A 5,071-nucleotide genomic window follows, 5' to 3' on the forward strand; every position below is an offset into this window, starting at 1 on the left:
CAAAAATAAAAGTGGAGAGAGAAAAAGAAAAAAGAAGCAACAACAATTATCGCTTGGGCATTCAAAATAATTACGTAGAGAATGTCTCTTTCAAATTCATTATGCATACTTCTTCTTATTCTTTCTATTAAATTTTTCTTCTTATTCCTTCTATTAAATTATAAACATGAGAAAAAGAAAACCGATTGCATTTAGAGTATCAAATCCGACATTTATGGTACCATAACACTTTGTTCCTCTACAATTATGGTACTATCAACACTTTGTTCCTTTAATTTGTTACTTTTTTTTAATGTGTATTATATGTTTCATTCTACTGCCTTATAAAATATGATATTTCATATTACTCTTTGCTTCAATTACCAACCAAATCATGCTTGATACATGTTTTCAATTTGATAATTAAATTTTCATCCATCAATAATTTATTTTTATAATTTGGTGAAAGAATCATTGAATCATATAAAATGGTGTTCTATTTTGTATTTCATAATGACGTACCATTCATTTCTACCAAAGTAAAATATCAATTCCAGTATACCTTCTAAATATAAACAACCTATAAAATTAGAAGGTGCAGAGGAAGGCAAGCATATAAAAGAAATTATTCATGTATGGTTCTGCAGCACAATTTCATTTGTTTCTAATACTTCACTATTTTCTTTTTGTATAATAAAACAAGTGATATCTATAACTTCTATAACAATTATCTTTCACTTAACTCTATATTTTACGACTCAAGACATTAATTTAAATATCTTGAACGTATAATAACTACTACCTTTTCACTTAACTCTATATTTTACGACTCAAGGCATTAATTTAAATAACTTCCACGTATAATAACTACTACCTTACAAGTTAAAAGATTGGAAGTTAGACAGAGAGGAAAAAAAAGATATAAAATCAAAATATGAGGTGTTTTTTCAATTTATTTTGTCACTTTATATCTAATTATATGGCAACAATCACTAAATTAAACTGATGTTTTGTTGTGTTTGTGTGAAAATCAAAATATGAGTTTTTTTTCATTCTAATCTTCTTTTATTTTTGAATTTATTTTGTTAGTTTATGTCCAATAATTAAACATAAAGCCTTTGTTAATATTTTGAAATTCATGTAAATTGTAAATAGTTATAATTTTTTTTACTATAAGAAATTGTATCCCATGTCTCGCACGGATATAGAGACTAGTACTTACCTATGATTTAGCTTGTTTTAAATAGAGATTGTTGAATATTTTGTCCATTCGGATTTCAAAATTCAAATTTTAGAAATATTTTTTAAAATTTGCTAAGGGGTGTGAGTAAAACATAGAGTGTAATTAGTAATCTTTTTTGTATCTATGTCCTTACATAGGCCCATTCACATTTGTATTTGGTTAATAATGAGTAATGATAATACTCTATTTTAAAATCAATTATTAAATATTTTAATTCTTACAAAAAAGACATGATATTAATTATATATTTTGTTTCTTTTTATAAGCACCATATTTTCTGAGTGTAAAATGGTTTTTACTTACAAATTAATCTAAAGAATAAATAGTATTTTAATAAAAAATATTTATTATTTGTCCCTTAATTATGAGCTTAAACTTGATGCAATATATAAAATCAGGAGCACGCAGGGCAATGATGGGTTCAACTTTGTTACATCTAGTTTTATTCTATTTATTCCGTTCTAATGCAAATATGTTGCACATATAACACACGGTAAAAACTGTTAAACAATTTAAGTCTATTTGTTAAAGAGTTTATTGATTATAATTGTAATTAGTTAAGGTGTTAGTTATAACTAGTGTTATGTAAGTTGGCTTCTATAATTTTTCTTTTCATTTTTCATTTTAAAGTATTACTAAGAAGATATTCCTCCTTCTGTACGGGTAAATTTATTAAATATTATTAGGTTTGGAATAGGTTATGTCGGCTTAAAGAGACCTATAATCTAGTCTACTTAAAGTCAAATCAGGTCAGACTTATTTAATAAAGAGGACATGCTTAGACTTTTTTAAAAATCTATTTTATTAAATAGGTCATGCTTAGGCTATTAAAAAAGCCTAGTCTTATAGGTCGACCTGTATTTTCATATATATACTAGAGAAATGCTAAATAGGTTGACCCATGTATGCATGTGTATTAAAAAAAATGCTAAATATATTAGTCCATCCATGTATGCATATATATTAGAATAAAAGCTAAATAGGTCGGCTTATATATGCATATATAGGCCGACCTATAAGGCTTCTTAAGTAATATGAATTAATTGAAAATTTAATGAGATACAAGCTTTTAAATAGGTTTTCAGGCCAGATCAGACTGTTAAAAAGGCCAGGCCAAGCCAAAAAAATTAGCCTATGATAGCCCATAGACCATGCTTAGGCCTTTTAAGTTTATCGTAGATCTGACTCAGTCCTTCTAAAGCCTAGTCTAGCCTATTTCCACCCTTAGATATGATATAAAATATATTTAGACATGTATAAATTTAAAATGAGTGATTTTAATTATAAATAAATAATAATATTATAAACTCAATTGTATTAAATAACCATATAAAAAAGGACTCGTAATATGGAGAAAAAAATGAAATTCTAACATTTGAAAATAAAAATTGTCTCTAAAATAAAAATAATTGTTGTTAAAAATAAATAAATATTGTGTTGATAATTAGTCGTGAAATAAAAAAATTATTCGATACGATATATAATATATTTAAATACAAATGTAAAGTTTGAAATGATTTACTTAATTGTAAAATGAACAATAATCATATAAATTTAATTATATTAATAATCATACAAAAAAAAGAATCGTGAGATGGAGAAAGAAAGAAAAATTTAGAAATCAGAATTTTATCTCTCAAATTAAGATAATGATTGATTAAAATAAAATACATATTATATTGATAGTTACCCGTGAGATAAATAATTTTTTTTATTAAAATTAAAAAAAATTATTAATATGTTTAGTGATAATAAATGAATAGAGAAAAAATTAAAATGAAAGTAAGAAAGTGCGGAAAAAAGAAATGTGATAAAATTTAAAATTTTAATTAAAAGAGAATGTGGGTGTTGGGAGGAAAAGTTGATCAATTAGGCCAATAAGCAAATGACACTTGTAGCATAATGTGATATGAAGGAGAGTTTTAAGCAAGACATTTGTTGTCTACTTATAAGCCCTTTTAGTAGTGTAATAATTTTGAATAGAAAGGACAATTTAGACAAAACATGCAATTTGATTTGTTATAGTTAGATTGTAGATTCTTTTTGGAATAATGGATTTATCAATATTTAAATAGGGGTAGCAATTGAATCCATCTAGACAAAATTCATCAAATCAATCCACTAAAATATTTTATCCAATTCATCCACTACATAAAAAATAAGTCAATAGATAGGACTAAATTCATCCATTTATATACGATCCAATTCATCCAACATATTTTAACTAGCGTTTAAGTTCTCAACAAATAAGCCATTATTACTTGCATTAAATGGAAGTAAGCATGATTGTCTGAATGATTGATTGACATTTCCCACTAACATTTTGGTTAATCAGGAGACATCCGGAAAGGAGGTGACTCATCCCCTAATTTGGTGGCTTAGGCAAATAAAAGGAGGTACTCACCTCACATTAAAAATATTTCCTTCAGTTGAGGGACTCACCCCAATAGGGGGAACTCGCCTTTCATTAAAAAGGTTTCCTTGAGTTTATGGACTCTCCATAAGCTGAGGGACTCGCCTCCCATTAAAAAGGTTGTCTTCAGTTGAGGGGCTCACCTCAAGCTGAAGGTCTCGCTTTCCGTTCAAAAGGGTCGCTCCCCATACCATTGGGTGGAACCTAAAATGAGTCTTAAAAGACTTCGTCCTTTATAAGCCTTTGTTCTTAAATGGTTGTGTGGTGTTATATTTGTGATAATCCCAAACAGGGGAGACTCCAGGGTCCTTGTTTAGCATAACGTCGCTCGGGCGACACCTTCACAGAATATGAGGGCTCGCCTCCGAGAAAAAGGGTGTGGATAATACAGTTACCCTCACTTTAGTCAATTTAGAATTAATATAAGAAAGGGTCATACCACGACTCCTTAGAAAATAGATAGTCAACAGTCTTCCCTAGTTAAGGGGGAACAATTATTGCCTCTTAGGGTTTTCTAAACCATAGGTCCCTGAGTCCCTTTAAATACTTATCCCCTAACAGGAGAAAGGGAGATCATAACTTACATCTCATACTTAAGCATTACGCTAATATTCAAAGTCTTTCACCTCACGTGAGCAGATCATCTAAAAACCACCGTAAACATCAAAACACCACCATACAGGACTTCTTGACACTGCAGACAAGTCTTAATCACCTTAAATTATCATAAACCTACTAAGACATCTGAGTATCTCCTACCCTTATTAAAATATCACATATATCTATACTTTTTTACAAGTACAAGTAATATACATTAACTATTTATAACTAATTTTTTAAAACAACGTTAATAAAATATCCTATTAGGGATTACGAAGTTATTCTCTTAAAAGTTATTGTAAAAAAGGAAATTTGAGATCTTAATTATTCTTTAGAAAAAGTTAAGTTTTATTGTTTGTATTTAAATTTTTAAATAATCTACTTGGGGCCGTTTTTGACTTGATTTTTTTTAAATGATTTTTATAGTGTAACATAATTTTGTGTAAAAAAAAAAAAAACTCATAAAAGTTTCAAATGAAATTTTCATTTGAATAGTTATTCTTAAAATGTTATTTTAGATATTTCAACATTTTAATGAAAATATTTTTGGATATCAAATTTTCAAAAAATCACTTAATTTTGAAGCTATTTCAAATAGTTGTTCATAAAAATAATTTTTAAAATACAATTTTTTGAAAAAAATTGCGGTTTCGACTAAATTTTGATCTCCAATAATATATATTCATGATATAGAATTTCAAAATTAGCCTTTCGATTTAGGAAAAACGAATATAAAAGAACTTATAATATTTTGAAAAACAATTTTATTAAATATATTTTTTAAAATACAAAAAAATCTATTTTTTAAAGATAAAACAAACACCCCCAAATTCTAT

The sequence above is a fragment of the Vicia villosa genome, unplaced genomic scaffold (genome assembly GCF_029867415.1).
Source record: "Vicia villosa cultivar HV-30 ecotype Madison, WI unplaced genomic scaffold, Vvil1.0 ctg.002061F_1_1, whole genome shotgun sequence".
In the NCBI taxonomy this organism is placed as follows: Eukaryota; Viridiplantae; Streptophyta; class Magnoliopsida; order Fabales; family Fabaceae; genus Vicia; species Vicia villosa.